This window comes from Lithobates pipiens, unplaced genomic scaffold (genome assembly GCF_037356315.1).
Source record: "Lithobates pipiens isolate NorthernLeopardFrog02 unplaced genomic scaffold, aLitPip1_a1.2 Scaffold_10, whole genome shotgun sequence".
NCBI lineage: Eukaryota > Metazoa > Chordata > Amphibia > Anura > Ranidae > Lithobates > Lithobates pipiens.
The window spans coordinates 100,186,226-100,207,376 of NW_027507686.1; the positions used below are offsets into that span (position 1 = coordinate 100,186,226).

The window sequence follows — 21,151 nt, forward strand, 5'->3', positions numbered from 1 at the left end:
CTACTCAGACAAACAACATTTCCACTGGTGCAGTTTCCAGTTTACTAGCAAAAGGTAACTTGTTAAGTAGGCTGCGGGTCAGAGGCTGTGGAGGCGTCGGCCAGCCAGCTGGACCAGACCTTGTCATATTTTTGCGGGCAACCCCTATTAACATAGCAGTCTTTGTAAAGAGGCATGCTGCCGTTGACCAATTTTTTCCACAGGGAGAGAGGAGGAGGAGTTGGCTTACGCCAGCTGAGGGCTATGACCTTGCGGGCATAGAACAGGAGAAGCCCAACCAGGGTGCGTCGCGCCACAGTGGGAATAATATGATCTATCAGGCCCAGTATGCAAATTTCTATGGAGGGCTGGAGCGATATGGAGGTGGCCTGTGCAATGACCCTCAGTATCTCCTTCCAATAGTCGACAATGGCCGGGCAGGTCCAAAAAATATCAGTGAAGTCCCCCGGTATTGTCCCACAACGCCAACACCCCGGGGGGGAAGCGGGGTTCATTTTGTGCAATCTATATGGGGTGAAATATGCTCGGTGGACCATCTTAAACTGTATTAGCCGGTCTCTCAGGGAGACCAGGGATCTGAAAGGGAAGTCCCACATGTCATCCCAATCATCATTATCAATGGTGGGAATGTCGCGCACCCATTTGTCTCTGAGTTTTCCCAAGGTAGGGAGCTAGGTCGTTATCAAATGGGAGTAAAGTTTCGAGGTGGGCTTATTTTCACATCTGGACGTGAGGAGGTCCGGACTGGACAACCTGGGGGGGAGACCCGGAGAACTGGCATCTGAAGGCATGGGAGAGTTGTAGATATCTAAAAAAATAGCTCTGCGGGACGTTGAAGTCAGAAATCAACTTGGGGAATGGGGCCAGCGATTGGTCGGAAATTATTTGGTCCGCTGTTTTAACGTTAAACTTAGTCCAAGCATGGGGTTCAGGTAGTTTGTAAAACTGCTCTAGGGTGAGGTTCAACCACAAGGGGGCAGCTGGAGAAAGTGCATTGGCAGGGTATTTTTCAAGTTTAAGTCCTGCCCCCCATGCACGCAACGTGGTGCGCATGGAGGGGGTCAGCGGGTATGTTGCTTTTGGGCCACGATACAGTAAAAATTTCAGCGCTTCCAGTGACTTCACCACCGCCGCCTCAACCAAGGTGGCAGGGTTCGTCCTATCAGGAGTGAGCCACCAAGCCGCAGTAACCAGCTGGGTGGCTAAAAAATATTTGTACAGGTCAGGGCACGCCAGTCCTCCCTGGGAGGACTGACGCGTAAGCGTTTACCATCCATACCTGGGGGACTGGCCCCCCCAGATAAAGGAGGTAAAAAGGCTATGCAGTCGGGAGAAAAATGATTTAGGGATCCATTGTGGGGATTGGCGAAGTAGGTAGAGAAATTTGGGCAGGATTTTCATTTTTATCAGGTTTATCCGCCCTAGCAATGATAGGGGTAGAGATTCCCATGCCTTCAGTCGCAGCCGTGTCTCCTGAACCACTGGGGATAGATTCAGAGGTAAGAAGTCCGAAGCCTGCCTCGAGACCACCACCCCAAGGTACTTGAAGCTCTCCACCCACTGTAGAGGTATATCGGGGGGGGGGGGGGGGGGCGGTGTCACTGGCTGCTGGGTCTATAGGGAAGAGAAGTGATTTTGACCAGTTAACCTTAAGGCCCGTGATCGTGGAGAATGAGTTCAGAATTTGTAATGCCCCTCTGAGAGAGGAGTCTGCGTCGTTAAGGAAGAGAAGGAGGTCGCCCGCATACAGGGTGACCCTCTCCTCCAGCCAGCCAACACGCAGGCCCCTAATGTGCAGGGAGGTACGTAAGGCCTCCGCCAGGGGTTCCATTGCGATGGCGAACAGGGCCGGAGAAAGAGGGCAGCCCTGTCTCGTGCCCCTGGACAGAGGGAAGGACCGTGAGAGACCCCCCCCCAGCTTAATGGCTGATGTGGGGTGCTGGTAGAGCGTCTGTAACCACGCAATAAATACCAAGGGGAACCCCATTCTACGGAGGACTTCCCACAGAAAAGGCCACTCCACAGTGTCGAAGGCCTTCTCTATGTCCAGGGAGGCCACCACCCGGGAACCCTCATTGAAGTGTTGTGCATGGATGTTGGTAAACAGGCGTCTTAAGTTGATGTCAGTGGCTCTATTAGGCATAAAACCGGTCTGGTCCGTCTCTATCACAGATGGCAGTAGGGGCTGTAGTCTCGTAGTGAGCAATTTGGTAAGGATTTTGAAGTCTGCATTTAGGAGGGCGATAGGCCTATATGAGGCGCAGGATGTGGGGTCCTTAGGGGCTTTATGGATTAGTATTATGTGTGCATGGCTCATGGAGGTGGGAAGGGTGCCCTCTGCCAGACAGTGAGTATAGAGCTGGGCCAGCTGGGGGGCAAGAAGGGCCCCGTGGGTTTTGTAGAACTCCATAGGGAGACCATCTGGACCCGGGGATTTTCCTGCAGGAAAGGAGCAAATTGCCCTCTGTACCTCCTCCGGGGTAATGGGCTTCACCAAATTTTCTCTCTCGGCGTCCGAGAGCCAGCCGAGTGCCAGGGGGTCCAGCCAAGGCGCCAGGTCCTGTGGCATGAGATCCGAGGGAAGCACAGAGGTATAAAGGGAACCATAGTATTGCTGAAATGCGTCCAATATGTCTGGGAGAGAGGAGACCGATTCACCCGAAGGGGACACCACACCCTAGTATCACCGTCATGGGCAGGTCGTGTTGAGCTAACATTGCCAGGAGGCGACCGTTCCGGTCCCCCTGCTCGAAAAATCTTTGCTTATTGCGGTAAAGATCCAGTCTGGTAAGCTCTGTGAGGTGGAGGTGTAATTCTCGTTTCGCCGCATTAAGGGCTTCAAAACTAGAGTCGGTGGGGTCAGCTGTGTAGGCCTCAGTCTGGGTATCTACCTTGCTCTGTAGCTCAGTCGTGGTGGCAGCTTGCTCTCTACGGATCCCAGCTATGGAGGAAATATAATGACCTCTACTGAAGGCCTTGAATGCGTCCCAAGTAACCCCTGGGGAGGAGGACCCTGCATTAATTTGCCAGTATTCGGCAAGGCGGGCGGGATAGTGTTGGTCAAATCGGCGTGGGAGAGCCAGTGGGTTCCCAGGCGCCAAAGGGCTGAGGTTCGGGAAGTGGGGGAGCGGACATTAAGGAGGAGGGGGCAGTGGTCCGACAGCCCGCTGGGCAAATACGTGGCGTCTAGCACGTATGATAGCATGGCTGGATTGGCAAAAGCTAAGTCGATGCGTGAGGACGTTTTATAGGTGGTGGAAAAGCAGGAGTAGGCCCTAGTCGAGGGGTGTTTCCACCTCCAGACCTCCGTCACTCCCATGGCCTGTGCCCAATTGGGTAGGTCTGAGGATCATTGTTTGGGGGGGACCGGCCTGTATAAGTCTGGGGCTAGAATAGCGTTAAAATCGCCCATAAGTAGCAGCCTAGCGGGGCAGTATGGAGTAACCTTTTCCAGGATAGTGTATAAGGTGGATGCTGAAAAGGGAGGAGGCAGGTATACATTTACCACAATATATCTCGTACCCCAAACTGTGAAAACTACTATCACGTATTTGCCCTGAGAGTCGGTGTGAATCTGCTCCACTGCACAGGGAAAGGATTTGCTGATCAGCACCGAGACCCCCCTGGCATAGGTAGAATAGGAGGCATGAAAGGCTCTCTGGATCCACGGCTTCTTTAGTGCCAACAGTTTGCTGCCCATGAGGTGTGTCTCCTGGAGCAGTATCATATGGGGGGAGTGCAATTTAAGATATTTAAACAGAACTGCTCTTTTAAATTTAGAATTGAGCTCCCGGACATTCCAGGATAGGATATTAAAAGAGGACATGTCACGTGTGGCCATCAGATGGTTCCGTTAATATTGCAAGGAGACGCCCATGGGTGTTAATATCATGTACCAAGAGCCGCCTAGACCCAGAGAGCCCATTGTAGAAAGAGTCATGACCAAACATTAACCATACAAACAAAAAAGTAAATACATAGACAAAAAACAAAAGTACCCTTGGTGACCGCCAGGGGTCAACCCTGCCCATATCTGGTGGCATCCCTGGAAACTGGGGAGCGATCAGATCGGGCCTATACCCAAAAAATAACAATTTAACCCCTTAAACTGTGCACGGCAACAGTGCAATGCCGCGTGTAAGAACGTGTAAAAGTCCTCCAGGGGGAAGTCCGCTGCAGGTTAGCAGCAACACTCCGTGCTAACCCGAGTACCTCGAGTGCGACTTAGAGAACAAAAAAAAAGGGAGAAGAAGGGGAACAGAAAACAAAATACAAAACCCCCCCAAAACAAGGGGGAAATATAGCTTCCACGGTGTATTCCAGCCGGGATGGAGAGGTATATCCCAGGCACAGCTACAATCGTCACCGAGACAAGCCAGAAGGGGGGGGAGCAACAACTTATCTTGTAAAGTTCCGTGTGGATAGCTCACTCAACATAGGAGTTCGCAGACATGTAAGGATGATGGGCCGATACTTGGGCCTGAAATAACATAAGAGTTCAGTGTGTCCATTCATGTTCATTGCCTTCCCCCAGTGAGCCCCAGACAACCCCCGGGCCCCCACGATGGAGTAATACACGCCACCTCAGCACAGCCCAGTAAGCCAGGCATCCGCCTCGGCCGGCGTGTCGAAAAATTTGACAGTGCCCTCGTGCTGGACCCGCAGGCGACTAGGATAGAGCATTCCATATTTAATGTTGCGGTCTCGTAGTCTGCGCCGAACATCAGTGAAGGTCTGTCGTCTTCTCTGTAGATCCGGGGAGAAATAGGGGAACAGCATGATGCGTGCATTACCATATTGCAGATTCGGGTGCTTCCTGGCCTCAGCGAGTATGCGATCTCGATCACGGTAGTTGAGGAAACGCACCAGGAAGGCACGTGGGGGTGCACCCGAGATAGGTCGACCCATCGGAACCCGATGAGCACGTTCTGCCACATACGTAGGGGGGATATCGGTCAGACCAAGTAGATCTTTGAAGAAGGTTTCTGCAAAGTCTGCCGGGTGGTCTCCCTCCGATCCTTCAGGAAGGCCCAGGACCAGAACATTGTTACGACGCATTCGGTTTTCGGCATCATCTGACTTCGCCACTAAAGCTTTAATCGTGTTGTGTAGGTCGGTGAGTTGGTCGGCATGTTGTCCCGTTCGATCCTCCACCTCCGAGATCCGGTGTTCAGATTCCGAGAGACGCCCCTGTATTTTATCCAGATCGTTGCGGATAAGGTTGCACTCCTCTGCCAGGTGATCGATCCGTACCAATACAGATGTCCTGCTGCTTTCGATTGCTGCTAAGATCATGTTGGTGTCACCTGTGGGAGGCTGGGGTGAGGAGGGCGTGGGAATGTCAGCCGGGGGACCGTCCTCCATGTCAACCAACAAGGCCTGCAGTTTCTGGAGTAAGGCGGGGTCCCCGCGGGGGGATGGGGCTGCAGCCGGTGTCCTGGGCTGTTGCACAGTCTTTGGAGGCTTCTTTGAAGGCATCATAGGGCTCTCGACCGGCAGCAGATCTCTGTAGCCGGAGCAAAGCAAGAGACGGGGACTGTGGAGACAGGAGGGCCAGCAGTTGGTATTATGGCGTAGTAATATGGCTGCTACGTGCAAGGCTGGCAGTGCGGACAATGTCCTGGTGAATCCAAAAAAAAGGGGGGCGGAGCCTCAGTTGTAGATGTTGCGGGCGGCAGTCCAGCCGGGGGGGCAGCTCTGGTGGCAGTGAGCTACAAGGGGAGGAGTCAGGGGGATCAGGATTGTGCACAGTACGGCTGGGTGGAGCAAGATGGACACTGCACGTGGCACCGGAGTCAGGGAGGAAGGCCACAAAAGGTCTGGAAGTGGAGGCTGATGCCCAGCACTGCGGGCAGGCCAGGGTGTCCTTAGAAGGAGTCCGGAGCAAGTGCAGAGGAGGCAGGAGATCCCCCGGGTGTAGCAAGATGGCCGCCAAGTGTCCGGCCGGAGCCACAGAGCGCTGTGCAGGAGGGCCAAAGCACGGGCTGCAGAGGGGTTATGGCACTGAGGGAGGCTAAGAAGCTGAGAACAGGCCCAGGGTGTCCAGGAGGCTAGGGGTGGATTCCAGGCCGCAGCCGGTTGTACCAAGATGGCTGCCGGACCGGGTGCAGGGCCCAAGACTAGGCCCAGCAAAACAGCGGTTGGAGCAGGAGGATGGAGGGTTGGCAGGGTGGCAGCGATCGTGTCCCAGCAACCGACGCCGGCCGCTGTCCGGCGGCCGGTGGTGTAGGAAAATCCGGTAGGCTGGAGGCTCTACTAGGCCGCACTAGGCCACACCAGGCCGCGGCCTTGACAGGCGGCACTGGGGGTCCCGCAGGCCACGAGGCCCCACCGGAGGTGCAGGGAAGCTGGCTGGAGGACAAGGGGGGGTCCCTTACCGCACCGCTGGTCCAGGAAAGGAGCTGCTTGCAGAGCACAGGCCTGGAAGATGGCGGCTGCCACTAGCACGCAGGCTCCCAGCCGATCGCGGGTCAGAATCCGCCCAATGGAGCCACGGACTGCAGCAGGCCACGGAGCAGAGCAAGGAGGTAGGGCCTCCGGCCGTTTTAGGGCTTTGAAAAAGAAGGATTGAGAAGGATTGAGTTCAGGATGTCAGGAGTTCTCCACTTAGACGTCCGTCGCCTTTCACATCCGGACACGCCCCCCTCTGTATACCCTTGGATGTCTTTTGTATACACTAGCTTCTCTTTATACATTAGCTCTCTGTATACCCAAGCCTCTCTATATACACTAGTCCGTCTGTATACACTAGCAAGTCTGCATAAACCACCCTCTCTGTGTAACCCAGCCTCGCTCTCTGTATACCCTAGCCTCCATCTCTGCATACCCAGGGCGTTCTTCTCTATAATCTAGCCTATTTGTATACACTAGCCTTTCTTTTGCACACATTAGCCTCTCTATATAAACTAGCCAGTCTTCTGTATACACTAGTTCGTCTGTATACACTAGCATACTCTAGCCTCTCTCTCTCTGTATACCCTAGCCTCCATCTCTGCATACCCAGGACGTTCTTCTGTATAATCTAGTCTATCTGTATACACTAGCTTGTCTATATATACTAGCCGGTCCTCTGTATACACTAGTACGTCTGTATACACTAGCAAGTCTGTGTAACCAAGCCTGTCTAGTGTATACATACGGACTAGTGTATACAGAGGACCTGCTAGTTGATACAGAGAGGCTAATGTGTACAAAAGACAGGCTAATGTATACAGATAGGCTAGATTATACAGAAGAACGTCCTGGGTATGCAGAGCGCTCAGATTCAAGGAATGGCCGACGTGAGTAATATGAGGGACACTCCTCACCCCCCCACCTACCACCTTTCATCCCCTTTCCCTCTCTGCCCCGGTCATCTGGTGGCAGTTTTATGCACTCCCTGGCCCCCACCCATTCATAATCCTTACCGACCTTTCCTTCCGCTGCTCACAGGAACATACTGGATGACTTGTCTAATTAACTAACTGTACAAGACAGCGCTATCCTCCTGGAGGAGGCTTTACCCCTCACTGTTTGGGTGGTCCCTGCCTCCCCCTGGATGCTCCACATATACCCCGACGACATTGTCGGAGGGGCACCACTTGACAGGACATGGGGCTGTCATGCCAGTGGCATCTCCCATTGGAGGAAGGGATGATGGCCCCAACCCCTTGGCAGCAGGTTCTTTCATGTACAGACCAGTTCCGCTCATCTTCCCTTCTGGAATCTTGACCTTAGAGGGGGGAGTTGCACTTTGGGGGGTCTGAGTGATACCTAGTGCGCTGTACTGGAAGGGCTTGACATTCCCGCATATGTGTCCCCTCCCCCTGGTTGCGCCCCTCTTCCCCCCCCTCTGGCCCCCACCTACTCTTTGCCGACATTGCCTTCTGCAGCTTTTGGGGACACCCTGGATGACTTATTTATTGAGCCTATTGGTACGAGACACTGCTTCCCTCCAGTTTGACTCTGGACCCCCCTGGAGGATTTACCCCTTACTGTTTGGGTGGTCCCAGCCTCCCTCTGGATGCTCTACACAGCCCCCAATGGGGATGCAGGAGAGACACTAATTGGCGGGCCCCAGGACTGCTGCTCGGGTGAAGTCTCCCATTGGATGGAGGGATGGTGGCCCAAGCCCCTTGCCTGCAGGATTTTCCATGCACCGACCAGGGCTGCTCCTCTTTCATCTTGATGTGGTGACCATGGAGGGGAGGAATTGAAATTTATGGGGTCCGGGTGGCTGCTGGTGTGAGTGCGCTAAAGGACTTGACATTTCCGTATGTTTGTCCCCTCTCCCTAGATGCCCCTCCTTCCCTCCCCCCTTCCCCCCCTTCCCTCCTTCCCTTCCCTCCCTCCTTTCCCCCTTCCCTCCCCCATTTCCCTCCCCCTTTTGCCCCTTCCTCCCTTTTTCCCCCCTTCCCTCCCCCTTATCCCCTGGGGTGTGGACGGGGGAGAGGGGGTAAGGAGAGGACAATCTGCCAAAGGGAGAAATGCATTTGTTCGGGGGCTGCATGTGTACTTTTGGGGTATCAGACGGGGGTTGGTGGATCCCATTCTGTGATGCCTTTTCTGTTGTGACGGGCTCCCTCATGCATGCCTACGTTTAGGGCAAGCCGAGGAGACCCCTCAGTGCTGATAGTTATATGCTCTACCTCGGTTTTGATTATACTATTGTTTTTTGGTTCTATGATGTTACTGATTGTCTTTTATTTGCATACCGGTATCAGACGTGACATTTACCACTGCCAGGACTGGGGGGACTGGGATCCGGGGGCTCCCTCTCTGACCTGTCTACCCACCAACCCAAGTAGGACGGCGCTTTAAACCCAGTGTACATCTGGTAAGCGCTATAGCATAATTGTGCTGTTTTAGTATACCCTTCCTGTACTGTTGAGTGCAGACAACCCTTAATTTCTCTCTCCCCCTGGGGTTGAGGTGCCCGGCCTCTTTTTCCCCTTACCTTTCCTTTCATTTGGCCTTCCTTTCTCCTCCTTAGTTCCCGCCATCCATTTCCTATCCAATACCTACCTTGGTTCAACTTTCTTTGCTTTTCTCTGACGTCCACCTCCCCCTCCCTGAGGAGCGATGGCAGACTCAGTCAAGGTCACCTCTCTAAACGTTAAGGGACTGAATTCCCCTGAAAAACGGCTGATCCTCCTGTGAGAACTGAAGACTTCCCGTACTGATGTGGCCTTTATGCAAGAAACACATTTTAATAATACTAGCCTCCCCTTTCTATGGTCGAGATCCTTCCCTAAGGTCTACCATTCTACTAACCCCTCCTCTAAGACCAAGGGAGTCTCCATTCTGATCTCTAGCAGGCTCCCCTGGGTTCTCCAGGATTCTCTGGGGGACCCTGGGGGTCGATATCTTTTTCTTAGGGGCCACATTGGAGAGCTCCTTTTTACATTTGCCACTGTGTACGCTCCCAATGATCACCAAGACACGTTCCTCAGAACTACCCTGCACAGATTATGTGACTTTCGGGAGGGCCAGTTTATATTAGGTGGGTTGACACTTCTGCCTCTTGCTCCTCGCTCCTCATTTCCTCTAGAAAGCGGATTACTAAGTGTTTACTGAATGACCAATTAGTTGATGTCTGGCGTCTGCAACACTCTGGGGAAAGGGACTACTCTTTTTGCTCTTCCCCTCACAAATCATACTTTAGGATAGACTTCTTCTTGATTCCACATGACCAACTGCACTTGGTGAGCTCTTTCTCCATCGGCCATATTACTTGGTCTGACCACGCTCCTGTAGCCCTTACCTACACCCTCTCTAGGAACCCCTCACCTTGGTCTCTCTTCTGGCACCTTAATGAAAGCCTCCTCCAGATACCGGAAGTTTTAGCAGATGTGACCAGGGAATTGGACTTTTATTTCCAAGAAAACTAAACGCAGGACTGCGACTCGGGGATAATTTGGGAGGCTCATAAGTCAGTATTCTGCAGGGTACTTATCAGGCATGGGGCGCGCATCAAACGAACACGGAAGGAACAGCTTGCTAATCTGTTTCGTGAACTTGCCTCTGTGGAAGCGAAACATAAACATGCCCCCTCATGGACCTTAGAGATTGAATTGGGGACACTCCATACCTAGATTACTGACCTACTCCATTATAAAGCGAAAGCGGCACTCCAGTTTTGTCGTAAACTGACGTAGGAGTCAGGGGACAAATGCGGAAAAATCTTAGCCAGGTCGGTAAAGGAGTTGAAATCTGCCTCTTACATACCACAGTTGAGAGATGAGAATGGCCAGAGGGCCTCTACCCCAACCCAAATAGCCGAAGTCTTTGAAAAATTTTACTCTGATCTCTACAACCTGCCCGATTCAGGGTCTGGACAGGACAATATAGACAGATATGTAACCGTTTCTGGTCTACCAACCCTCTCATCGGAATCACGGGAGTACTTGGAGGACCCGATTACACTGGAAGAACTCCAGACGGCCGTGGGACCTCCGAAGGTGGGTAAGCCTCCGGGCCCTGACGGATATACCGCACAATACTATAAGACCTTCCTCCCTATTCTCGGCCCGCGCTTGGTGAATTTATTTAATACTCTGAGCTCGAATGGGGATTTTCCTGAGGATACCCTTAGAGCCCACATCTCGTTGATACCTAAGGTGGGCAAAGACCCGGGCCTATGTGGGAGCTACAGACCCATTTCCCTCCTAAATTCGGTCCTAAAACTATTCTCTAAAATCCTCGCCACGTGATTGGCACAGCACTTGCAGTCCCTTATACAGATTGACCAGTTAGGTTTTATTCCCACCAGGGAAGATAGGGACAACACCATTAGGGTGCTTACCCTGGTCCATAAAGTAAAGTCATCTGGGACCCCTTGTCTTTTCGTGAGTACTGATGCCGAGAAGGCTTTTGATCGGGTCAAATGGACATTCATGTTCTCGGTCCTTCGCCATATAGGTCTGAGTGAACGGATGCTGGCATGGATAAGTAAGATATACTCACGCCCTTCAGCTCAAGTCAAAGCGAATGGGGTGCTCTCATCTCCCCTTGACATCGGGAATGGGACCAGACAGGTTTGCCCCCTGTCACCCCTATTATTCGCATTGTCATTGGAACCCTTTCTCTCCACAATTCGACAAAACTCAGACATAACGGGTACTTTTGAGTGCAAGGTATCTGCCTACGCGTATGACATGCTGTTCTCGCTGACGAATCCCAGAGTTTCCTTGCCAAATCTCCTTCGGGAATTCCAGATATACGGGATACTTCTTGAAATCAGAGGCCATGGGGGTTGCAGTCCCCCCGCAAACGTTACTAGACTTGCAGTCCAATTTTCATTTTAAATGGACCCATATTAGGTACTTACATTCCACCGGACATCGCGCGTACGTTTATGTTGAACTTCCTCCCACCCCTTGTCAGTAAGATCTGCAGTTTGCTTCACGGGTGGCATTCTGGCCTCCATTCCTGGTTCAGGAGATGCAATCTCATTAAAATGAACATACGCCCTAAATTTACCTATCTTTTCCAAGCTCTCCCGATCCAGATTCCAGTCCCATTTTTTAAGCAAGCTCAATCCCTGCTCACTCAATTTAACTGGGCCCAGAAAAATCCCAGACTTAAGCGGTCACAGCTGACATTGTCTAAACAACAGGGAGGGTTGGTTCTCCCTGACTTGCGACGCTACTACCTGGCCTCCCATCTGGGGCGTGTATTGGACTGGCATCGAAACAAACTTTCTAAGCTCTGGGTGCAACTAGAACAATCTCACTCCCGAATTCCGCTAAGAAGCGCCATGTGGTGCTATAAGGATTTACCCACAGAATTGACGTCACATCCCACTATAGGGGCTTCGTTGAAAGTCAGTCACCTGATCGCTACCCAAAACACACTCACGTCTTTGACTTCCCCCTTATTCCCTATATGTGGCCATCCGAACTTTGAACCGGGGACCCACTTAGAAATTCCAACCTAGACCATGCGTCTAAATTCGCCATTGATGGAAAATGGCCTTCTTTTTCAACCCTAAGAGATCCGACAGGGCTTTTCCAACAGCCTTTTTGGAGAGCGCGCAATGACATCATTTTCTCCATTCCATTCCCAATCCTCAAACTTTCGCCCGCCCTCAGATGGAGTTTGAGACTCTATGCAGGAGCGAAGGCCCTTTGGCCCACATTCTCTCTCAAACAGATCACCCACACTTAACCTGTCTGTCCAACTGGGAAAAAGACCTTAATTGCTCGTTTTCCCCAGCACAGAGACAACGCATTATCACTTTGGCTCTCAAAACCTCGCTGTGCACGAAGATACAGGAGACGAATTTTAAACTTCTCACCAGGTGGTATTTGACACCATCAAAGCTGCATAAATGTTTCCCCTCTTCCTCGAACATATGCTGGAGGTGTGGAGAAGAAGAGGGCACGTCGCTCCACATTTTTTGGTCCTGCCCCAGCTTGGTGGACTTCTGGACAGAGATCCGATGCATAACACAAAAATTCACAGACTTCTCCATCCCGGAAGAGGCTGCATTCTTTCTCTTGCACCATTCACAGATTCCCATTAAGAAGTACAAAAAATCAATTTTACAGCATGTGATAAATGTGGCAAAATCCTGCATCCCTCTCTATTGGAAAAAATGTTCCCCCCCCTTTCATTACATTTCAAACAAACCTGGGACATCTGGAATACCTTTATATTCTCGCTGGAAGGATGTCGCCTGCTATCGCCTTAGTGCTCTGAGCTTTCCTTGACTGGCCCCTTGGGCAGTGGCTGCCATCGTGTCTCGTCCCATTTTCTTCTTTCCTGATCTTTCACCCCTTCTCTTTTATGCCTTCCTCCCCTATCTCTCACCCCCTCTTTTGGAAAAAGTGGAAAATTGGCAATGACGGCCCCACACCCCCCTCTGGATGGATTATGCCGGAGGGACCTGGGGTTTGTGTGACCCTGGATCTTGGTACAGTACTTTATCCGTGCCTCGAATCATTATGATTGATGGAAGGCAGACTCACAGTTGCAAATATACCAGTATCAAGTATTGTTCAGCTGCTTTTTGCTTTGTATTTTTCTGTTGCATTATGTACTCGGGGGACCGCCTTCCCCTGTTTGGAGAAAAAATTATATTTGAAAAAATAAAAAGAAGCCTACGACACCTGGTATTCCCAGGTGGTCTCCCATCCAGGCATTAACCAGGCCCGACCCTGCTTAGCCTCCAAGATCAGATGAGAGGGAACAGATTCAGGGTGATGTGGCCGTAGCCAATATCTTCAGGCACTCTCAACTCTCTTGACAAACGCCAAGATGGTCACCTTGGGAACAAGCGGGAAAAAATAGGTCAACGGCAACAACATAAAAAGAAGACTACGGCATCTGGAAATCCCAGGCGGTCTCCCATCCAGGTACTAAACTGGTCCCAACCCTGCTTAGCCTCTGAGATCAGATGATATTGGGCTCTTTCAGGGTGATGTGGCCATAGGAGATTTCTTCAGGCACTCTCAACCCTCTTGACTAACGCCAAGATGGTCACCTTGGGAAACAAACAAAAAAAAACAAGTCAACGCCAACAACATAAGAAGAAGTCTACAGCACCTAGTATTCCCAGATGGCCTCCCATCCGGGTATTAACAAGGCCCGACCCTGTTTAGTCTCTGAGATCAGACGAGATCTGGTGCTTTCAGGGTTATGTGGCCATAGGCGAGCTCTTCAGGCACTCTCAACCCTCTTGCCAAACACCAAGATGGTCGCCTTGGTAAACAAACAAAACAAAAACAAGTCAACGCCAACAACATAAAAAGAAGCCTACTGCACCTAGTATTCCCAGGTGGTCTCCAATCCAGGTACTAGCAAGGCCCGACCCTGTTTAGCCTCTGAGATCAGAGGAGATCGGGCGCTTTCAGGGTTTTGTGCCCATAGGCAATCTCTTTGGGCACTCTCAACGCTCTTGACAAATACCAAGATAGTCACCTTGAGATACAAGCGAAAAAAAACAGGTAAATGTCAACAACATAAAGAGAAGAATACGGCACCTGGTATTCCAACGCCATCTCCTATCCAGGTACTAACTAGGCCCAACCCTTCTTAGCCTCCGAGATGAGAAGAGATAGGGCTCTTTCAGAGTGTTGCTGCTGTAAGCGATCTCTTTGGGCACTCTCAAGCCTCTTGACAAATGCCAAGATGGTCACCTTGGGAAACAAGCGAAAAAAACTAATCAACGCCAACAACATAAAAAGAAGCCTACAATAACTGGTATTCCCAGGTGGTCTCCCATCCAGGTACTAACCAGGCCTGACTCTTCTTAGCCTCCAAGATCAGACGAGATTGGGTGCTTTCAGAGTGATGTGGCCATAGGCAATCTCTTCAGGCACTCACAACCCTCTTGACAAACACCAAGATGGTCACCTTGGGAAACAAGCGAAATAAAAACAGGTCAACGCCAACAGCATAAAAAGAAGCCTACGACACCTGGAATTCCCAGGCGGTCTCCCATCCAGGTACTAACAAGGCCTGACTTTTCTTAGCCTCCAACATCAAACGAGATCGGGTGCTTTCAGGGTGATGTGCCCGTAGGCAATCTCTTCTGGCACTTTTAACCCTCTTGACAAACGCCAAGATGGTCACCTTGGGAAACTAACAAAAAAAACAAGTCAACGCCAACAACATAAGAAGAAGTCTACAGCACCTAGTATTCCCAGGTGATCTGCCATCCGGGTATTAACAAGGCCCAGACCCTGTTTAGCCTCTGAGATCAGACGAGATCTGGTGCTTTCAGGGTTATGTGGCCATAGGCGAGCTCTTCAGGCACTCTCAACCCTCTTGACAAAAACCAAGATGGTCAACTTGGTAAACAAACAAAACAAAAACAAGTCAACGCCAACAACATAGAAAGAAGCCTACGGCACCTAGTATTCCCAGGTGGTCTCCAATCCAGGTACTAGCAAGGCCCAACCCTGTTTAGCCTTTGAGATCAGAGGAGATCGGGCGCTTTCAGGGTTATGTGCCCATAGGCAATCTCTTTGTGCACTCTCAACCCTCTTGACAAATGCCAAGATAGTCACCTTGAGATACAAGCGAAAAAAAACAGGTCAATGTCAACAACATAAAAAGAAGAATACGGCACCTGGTATTCCAACGCCATATCCCATCCAGGTACTAACTAGGCCCAACCCTTCTTAGCCTCCGAGATGAGAAGAGATAGGGCTCTTTCAGGGTGTTGCTGCTGTAAGCGATCTCTTTGGGCACTCTCAACCCTCTTGACAAATGCCAAGATGGTCTCCTTGGGAAACAAGCGAAAAAAAACAAACGAATCAACGTCAACAACATAAAAAGAAGCCTACAATAACTGGTATTCCCAGGTGGTCTCCCATCCAGGTACTAACCAGGCCTGACTCTTCTTAGCCTCCAACATCAAACGAGATCGGGTGCTTTCAGGGTGATGTGCCCGTAGGCAATCTCTTCTGGCACTTTTAACCCTCTTGACAAACGCCAAGATGGTCACCTTGGGAAACTAACAAAAAAAACAAGTCAACGCCAACAACATAAGAAGAAGTCTACAGCACCTAGTCTTCCCAGGTGGTCTGCCATCCGGGTATTAACAAGGCCCAGACCCTGTTTAGCCTCTGAGATCAGACGAGATCTGGTGCTTTCAGGGTTATGTGGCCATAGGCGAGCTCTTCAGGCACTCTCAACCCTCTTGACAAACACCAAGATGGTCAACTTGGTAAACAAACAAAACAAAAACAAGTCAACGCCAACAACATAGAAAGAAGCCTACGGCACCTAGTATTCCCAGGTGGTCTCCAATCCAGGTACTAGCAAGGCCCAACCCTGTTTAGCCTCTGAGATCAGAGGAGATCGGGCGCTTTCAGGGTTATGTGCCCATAGGCAATCTCTTTGTGCACTCTCAACCCTCTTGACAAATGCCATGATAGTCACCTTGAGATACAAGCGGAAAAAAACAGGTCAATGTCAACAACATAAAAAGAAGAATACGGCACCTGGTATTCCAACGCCATCTACTATCCAAGTACTAACTAGGCCAAACCCTTCTTAGCCTCCGAGATGAGAAGAGATAGGGCTCTTTCAGGGTGTTGCTGCTGTAAGCGATCTCTTTGGGCACTCTCAACCCTCTTGACAAATGCCAAGATGGTCTCCTTAGGAAACAAGCGAAAAAAAACAAACGAATCAACGTCAACAACATAAAAAGAAGCCTACAATAACTGGTATTCCCAGGTGGTCTCCCATCCAGGTACTAACCAGGCCTGACTCTTCTTAGCCTCCAAGATCAGACGAGATTGGGTGCTTTCAGAGTGATGTGGCCATAGGCAATCTTTTCAGGCACTCTCAACCCTCTTGACAAACACCAAGATGGTCACCTTGGGAAACAAGCGAAATAAAAACAGGTCAACGCCAACAACATTAAAAGAAGCTTACGACACCTGGTATTCCCAGGCGGTCTCCCATCCAGGTACTAACAAGGCCCGACTCTTCTTAGCCTCCAACATCAAACGAGATCGGGTGCTTTTAGGGTGATGTGCCCGTAGGCAATGTCTTCAGGCACTTTCAACCCTCTTGACAAACGCCAAGATGGTCACCTTGGGAAACAAGCAAAAAAAAAATAAGTCAATGCCAACAACTTAAAAAAAAAGCCTATGGCATTGAGAAATCCCAGGCGGTCTCCCACCCAGGTACTAACCAGGTCCCAACCCTGCTTAGCCTCTGAGATCAAATGAGATTGGGCTCTTTCAGGGTGATGCGGCCATAGTAGATTTTTTTCAGGCACGCTCAACCCTCTTGACAAACGCCAAGATGGTCACCTTGGGAAACAAACAAAAAAAACAAGTCAACGCCAACAACATAAAAAGAAGCCTACAACACCTAATATTCCCAGGCGGTCTCCCATCCAGGTATTAACAAGGCGCGAACCTTTCTAGCCTCTGAGATCAGAGGAGATTGGGCACTTTCAGGGTGATGTGCTCATAGGCAATCTCTTTGGGCACTCTCATCCCTCTTGAAAAATGCCAAGATAGTCACCCTGGAAAACAAGCGAAAAAAAACAGGTCAACACCAACAACATAAAAAGAAGAATACGGCACCTGGTATTCCAAGCCCGTCTCCCATTCAAGTACTAACTAGGCCCAACCCTTCTTAGCCTCCGAGATCAGAAGAGATAGGATGCTTGCAGGGTGATGTGGCTGTAAGCGATCTCTTTAGGCACTCTCAACCCTCTTGACAAATGCCAAGATGATCACTTTGGGAAACAAGCGAAAAAAAACAGGTCAACACCAGCAACATAAAAAGAAGCCTGCGGCATCTGGAAAACCCATGCGGTCTCCCATCCAGGTACAAACCAGGCCCAACCCTGCTTAGCCTCTGAGACCAGACGAGATTGGGCGCTTTCAGGGTGTTGTGCCCATAAGCAATTTCTTTGTGCGCTCTCAACCCTCTTGACAAATGCCAAGATGGTCACCTTGGGAAACAAGGGAAAAAAAATAGGTCAACGCCGACAACATAATGAGAAGCCTACGGCACCTGGTATTCCCAGGCTATCTCCCATCCAGGTACTAACCAGGCCCATCGCTGCTTATCCTCTGAGATCAGATGAGATTGGGCTCTTTCAGGGTGATTTGGCCGTAGGCACTCTCTTTGGGCACTCTGAAGCCTCTTGACAAAGGCCAAGATGGTCACCTTGGGAAACAAGCTAAAAAAAGCAGGTCAAAGCCAACAATATAAAAAAAAGCCTACGGCATCCGGTATTCCCAGGCGATCTCCCAATCAAGACACTAACCAGGCCAGATCCTTCTATGGCACCTGGTCTTCCCAGGCAGTCTCCCATCCAGGTGCTAACCAGGCCTGACGCTGTTTAGCCTCTGAAATCAGACGAGATCGGGTGCTTTCAGGGTTATGTGGCCGTAAGTGTTCTCTTCAAGAAATGCCCAACCCTCTTGACAAACGCCAATATGGTCGCCTTGAGAAACAAGCGAAAAAAAACAGGTCAAAGCCAACAACATAAAAAGAAGCTAGGTACTAACCAGGCCCGACACTGTTTAGCCTCCCAGATCAGATGAGATTGGGCACTTTCAGGGTGATGGGGCCATAGGTGATCTCTTCGGGCACTCTCAACCCTCTTCACAAACGCCAAGATGGTCACCTTGGGAAACAAGTGAAAAAAAAAAACAGGTCAAGGCCAACAACATAAAAAGAAGCCTACGGCACCTGTTATTCCCAGACGTTCTCCCATCCTGGTACTAACCAGGCCCGACACTGCTTAGCCTCTGAGATCAGATGAGATCGGGTGCTTTCAGGGTGATGAGGCCATAGGTGATCTCTTTGGGATCTCTCAACCCTCTTGTTAAACACCAAGATGGTCACCTTGGGAAACAAGTGAAAATAAACAGGTCAATGCCAACAACATAAAAAGAAGCCTACGGGACCTGGTATTCACAGATGGTCTCCCATACAGGTATTAACCAGGCAGTACACTGCTAGGCCTCCGAGATCAGATGAGAGCTTTCAGGGTGATGTGGCCATAGGTGTTCTATTCAGACACTCTCAACCCTCTTGACAAATGCCAAGATGGTCATCTTGGGAAACAAGTAAAAAAAAAACAGGTCAACGCCAACAACATAGACCCTGGCGGTCTCACATCTGACCCTGACCCTGCTTAGCCTCTGAGATCGGGCGCTTTCAGGGTGATGTGGCCTTAGGCTAACGCTTCGGGACATACTCAAAACTCTTGACAGATGCTAAAATGGTCCCCTTGGGAAACAAGCGGAAAAAAAACATGTCAAAGCCAACAATATAAAAAGATTCCTATGGCACCTGTAATTATATACTATTTAGGCCGGACCCTGCTTAGCCTCTGAGATCAGTGATGTGGCCGTAGGAGATTTCTTTGGGCTCTCTCAGCCCTCTTGACAAATGCCAAGATGGTCACCTTGGGAAACAAGTGGGAAAAAAAAAAACATGTCAACGCCAACAACATAAAAAGAAGCCTACGGCACCTGGTATTCCCAGTCGATCTCCCATCCAGTTACTAATCAGGCCCGACAATGCTTAGCCTCCGAGATCAGACAAGATCGGGCACTTTACTTGTGATTTGGCCGTAGGCACTTTCTTTGGGCACTCTCAACCCTCTTGACAAACGCCAAGATGGTCATCTTGGGAAACAAGCGAAAAAAAACAGGTCAACGCCAACAACATAAAAAATAAGATTTTTATGTACAGCTTACCTGGAAAATCCTTTTCTTGAGAGTACATCACGGGACACAGGAGCTTTATTATATAGTGGGTTATATAGGCACCTCTGGTGATTGGACACTGGTTAACCCCCAATTAAGGAGAATTCCTCCCCTATATAACCCCTCCCATATGGGAGGCACCTCAGTTTTGTAGCAAAGCAATAGGAAACCACGTAAAACCCAAGAGGGGCGGGAGCTCTGTGTCCCGTGATGTACTCTCAAGAAAAGGATTTTACAGGTAAGCTGTATATAAAAATCCTATTTTCTTGATCATACATCACGGGACACAGGAGCTTCATTACATAGTGGGATGTCCCAAAGCAATGCTCAGATTGAGGGGAGGGAGACACAGATCATAATATATAGACCGCCAAGGACCGGAGGACCTAAACTGCAGCCTGCAGTACACTGCGCCCAAAGGCGATATCCTCTTGCCCTCTGACATCCACCTGATAGAATCTGGTGAATGTGTGGACTGATGACCAAGTTGCAGCCTTTCAGATCTGAGCCAGGGAGGCCTGGTGATGCACTGCCCAATAAGCACATACAGCCCTAGTTGAGTGCGCTTTCACTTGAAAAGGAGGGATCTTCCTTTTAACACTATAGGCCTGAGAAATAATCTGTCTAATCCACCTTGAGAGAGTGGAATTTGATGCCGCCTGGCCCTTCCTAGAGCCCTCCGGCAAAATAAATAAGCAATCAGTTTTCCTTATCTGAGCAGTTGCCTGATGATAGATACTGATTGCCCTTACCACATGCAAAGTGTGCAAAGATTCTTCTTCTGCGGACTGTTGGTCCTGAAAAAGTAATGGTAGGATTACATCTTGATTCAAATGGAATCCTGAAACCACCTTAGGCAGAAAGGACCTGTTGGGAGGCATTACCACCCGGTCCTTATGAATAATTAGATACGGCTCTTTGCTGGAGAGAGCTGCTAGTTCTGACACTCTTCTAGCCGTGGATATGGCTACCAAGAAAACCAATTTTTTAGTCAAAAGAACTAACGAAGGCTGATGCAAAGGTTCAAAAGGTTGCCCCTGCAAAGCTGAGAGAACCAAATTCAGATCCCATGGGCATACCGGAGGTTTGGCCGGCGGCCTTATCCGCATAGCCCCCTGGATGAAAGCCCGCACCAGGGAATGCGATGCCAGTGGCTTCTGAAAAAACACTGAGAACGCCGAAATCTGCACCTTGATAGTGCTTACGGCCAAATTAATTTCTAGGCCTGACTGGAGGAAGGCCAAGATCCTGCTAATGACATACTTTCTAGGATGCCATTCCCTGAGTTCACACCAGAAAACATATGCCCTCCAGATTTTGTAGTAAATAAGCCTGGAGGCCGGCTTTCTGGCATTGACCAGAGTAGAAAGGACTGGCCCCGAAAGCCCACGGTCTCTCAGAATGTGGGTCTCAGCAGCTAAACCATCAAATTCAGACTGTGTAAAGCAGGATGGTAAATTGGACCCTGTGAGAGCAGATCTGGCCGGAGAGGGAGGATTCACGGCCTGCCTACTGCCAACTTCATGATCTCTGCATACCACGGTCACCTGGGCCAAGCCGGGCTACCAAAAGAACCGACTTTGTCTCCCTCTTGACTCTTCCCAGGAACCGCGACAGAAGCGGGCACAGGGGAAAGGCATAAAACAAATTGTACTGATCCTAGGGAACTGTTAGAGCATCCGACTCCTGAGCGAGTGTATCTCTTGTCCTTGACACGAATTTGTCTAGTTTTCTGTTGAACCTGGACGCAAACAGATCTATGTCTGGAGTACCCCACCTGTGACATATGTTCCAAAACACGTCGGGGTGCAGAGCCCATTCTCCTGGGCACAACTGCTGGTGGCTCAGAAAATCCGCCTGCCAATTTTCCACTCCTGGAATGAAGACTTCAGAAAGGCATGGAACATGCCTTTCTGCCCAGACAAGTATGCGATTCACCTCTTTTTGCGCAACCAGACTCATGGTACCGCCCTGGT

General features: G+C 50.2%; 13 pseudogenes; all 13 read right to left on the reverse strand.

Moving 5' to 3' along the window:
* Window positions 1-13,079: 13,079 nt before the first annotated feature.
* Window positions 13,080-13,198, reverse strand: LOC143953593 (5S ribosomal RNA; annotated as a pseudogene).
* A 317-nt stretch (window positions 13,199-13,515) lies between these two features.
* LOC143950797 (5S ribosomal RNA) lies at window positions 13,516-13,634 on the reverse strand (annotated as a pseudogene).
* A 535-nt stretch (window positions 13,635-14,169) lies between these two features.
* On the reverse strand, window positions 14,170-14,288 carry LOC143955266 (5S ribosomal RNA; annotated as a pseudogene).
* A 317-nt stretch (window positions 14,289-14,605) lies between these two features.
* LOC143951493 (5S ribosomal RNA) lies at window positions 14,606-14,725 on the reverse strand (annotated as a pseudogene).
* A 100-nt stretch (window positions 14,726-14,825) lies between these two features.
* LOC143951064 (5S ribosomal RNA) lies at window positions 14,826-14,944 on the reverse strand (annotated as a pseudogene).
* A 321-nt stretch (window positions 14,945-15,265) lies between these two features.
* LOC143951295 (5S ribosomal RNA) lies at window positions 15,266-15,384 on the reverse strand (annotated as a pseudogene).
* Window positions 15,385-15,482: 98 nt separating this feature from the next.
* Window positions 15,483-15,602, reverse strand: LOC143946343 (5S ribosomal RNA; annotated as a pseudogene).
* Window positions 15,603-15,702: 100 nt separating this feature from the next.
* Window positions 15,703-15,821, reverse strand: LOC143946673 (5S ribosomal RNA; annotated as a pseudogene).
* A 321-nt stretch (window positions 15,822-16,142) lies between these two features.
* On the reverse strand, window positions 16,143-16,261 carry LOC143955274 (5S ribosomal RNA; annotated as a pseudogene).
* Window positions 16,262-16,361: 100 nt separating this feature from the next.
* On the reverse strand, window positions 16,362-16,480 carry LOC143948089 (5S ribosomal RNA; annotated as a pseudogene).
* A 974-nt stretch (window positions 16,481-17,454) lies between these two features.
* LOC143945889 (5S ribosomal RNA) lies at window positions 17,455-17,573 on the reverse strand (annotated as a pseudogene).
* Window positions 17,574-18,138: 565 nt separating this feature from the next.
* On the reverse strand, window positions 18,139-18,257 carry LOC143954860 (5S ribosomal RNA; annotated as a pseudogene).
* Window positions 18,258-18,926: 669 nt separating this feature from the next.
* LOC143956589 (5S ribosomal RNA) lies at window positions 18,927-19,045 on the reverse strand (annotated as a pseudogene).
* Between the last annotated feature and the right edge of the window lie 2,106 nt (window positions 19,046-21,151).